This window comes from Varroa jacobsoni, unplaced genomic scaffold (genome assembly GCF_002532875.2).
Source record: "Varroa jacobsoni isolate VJ856 unplaced genomic scaffold, vjacob_1.0 scaffold_562, whole genome shotgun sequence".
Classification (NCBI taxonomy): Eukaryota; Metazoa; Arthropoda; class Arachnida; order Mesostigmata; family Varroidae; genus Varroa; species Varroa jacobsoni.
The window spans coordinates 298455-299683 of NW_019213464.1; the positions used below are offsets into that span (position 1 = coordinate 298455).

The 1229-nt window shown below is 40.7% G+C and overlaps 1 long non-coding RNA gene across 1 annotated transcript in view; it reads left to right on the forward strand.

Moving 5' to 3' along the window:
• Window positions 1-833, forward strand: part of LOC147753326 (uncharacterized) — a 2789-nt gene extending 1956 nt beyond the window's left edge. Inside the window, exons 2-3 of the long non-coding RNA XR_015311519.1 lie at window positions 101-495; window positions 728-833. This is a non-coding gene — a long non-coding RNA (uncharacterized LOC147753326). The remainder of the gene's footprint in view (window positions 1-100; window positions 496-727) is intronic.
• Window positions 834-1229: the final 396 nt, after the last annotated feature.

The window sequence follows — 1229 nt, forward strand, 5'->3', positions numbered from 1 at the left end:
ATATGTTTGAAAGCAGTTTGAGTCTTTCGCATATATCCCTGTTCCTTGCTGTGTTTTCCTATTAAACTCCATCCCAATTTTTGTGTTTTGATCACTCTAGACCCCTTCTTGCTCGTCGTCGACGCGCAACCTTCAATTAGAGGAAGCCCTATATCGTCACACCACGAGACGTCCGTAACAAACACGAGGAACAAAAGAGATACGGAGAGACGAACAAGGAGACGCCGTAGCCATCGGCCTTTAGCACTGATTATATAATTTATGCAGGTCACGTTGGCTTATTTTTGCTTTTGCAAGAACTGCGGGCGTCTGCCACGGCTTGCGGCCTAGGCTAGGTAAGGCCACGCACTGTTGAAATACGCGACCCTCGAGCCGGACCGCTGAAGCCGCCCGGAACAGCTAATTGCCATGAGATTCAGTGGGCGCGTAACTGGGTCCGAATTCCCTTCCACAGTCTCTATCTCATACCAGCAGTTGGCAGAGTATCAAATAAAGGTAGTCATGAAGTTACTTTAAACTTACGCTATAACCGCAGCTGCACAACGCCCATTTAATTAAAAAAATGTAACGTCTATTTCAATATACATGCTTACGACGTCGACGCGTAATTTATCACATATGTGGCTAATGCGTCATAGTTACTATAATTCTTATGACGTATATTTGACTTATAACAGTATAAGAAAAAAAAACAGACGACTTCGTAAAAAATCATAATGTGTTTCAGGACAAATACCCCTGCAGAAAAATTTTGTCAACGAGTTTATCCTGGCTGACATCGTCGTCCTGGAACTGCGAAGCCTAAGCACATACATGATAAAGCGCTGAATAAATCTAAGTGGCTATAAAATTACATGAACAGTAAATTACTACATATTTTTTTGGGAAATTAATTATATATAAGTTGAAGAAAAGCGGAGTAAATATTGACTAACAGTTGTAGCTAGGAAAACATAAGCTAGAGGTCAGTAGAAGGACGATTCGTTGTTAATGTGGAGGTGGCAAATGAGTGAGTTTTTTAATGCCTCTGGCTAAATAAATTTTCATAACTACCTTTTCTATGTAGCATCAAGCACTTATGCTTGTAACGGTAAACAAGTACCTTGGCAGTTCTTCATGTGTAAGATAAAGGTCACTGAAAAACATTAAACGATCTACTACGGTTCGCTTATAGCCTAAATTACAAAAGTACCCTAAACGCCCATAGAAGTCGCTAAATGGAGCACAGT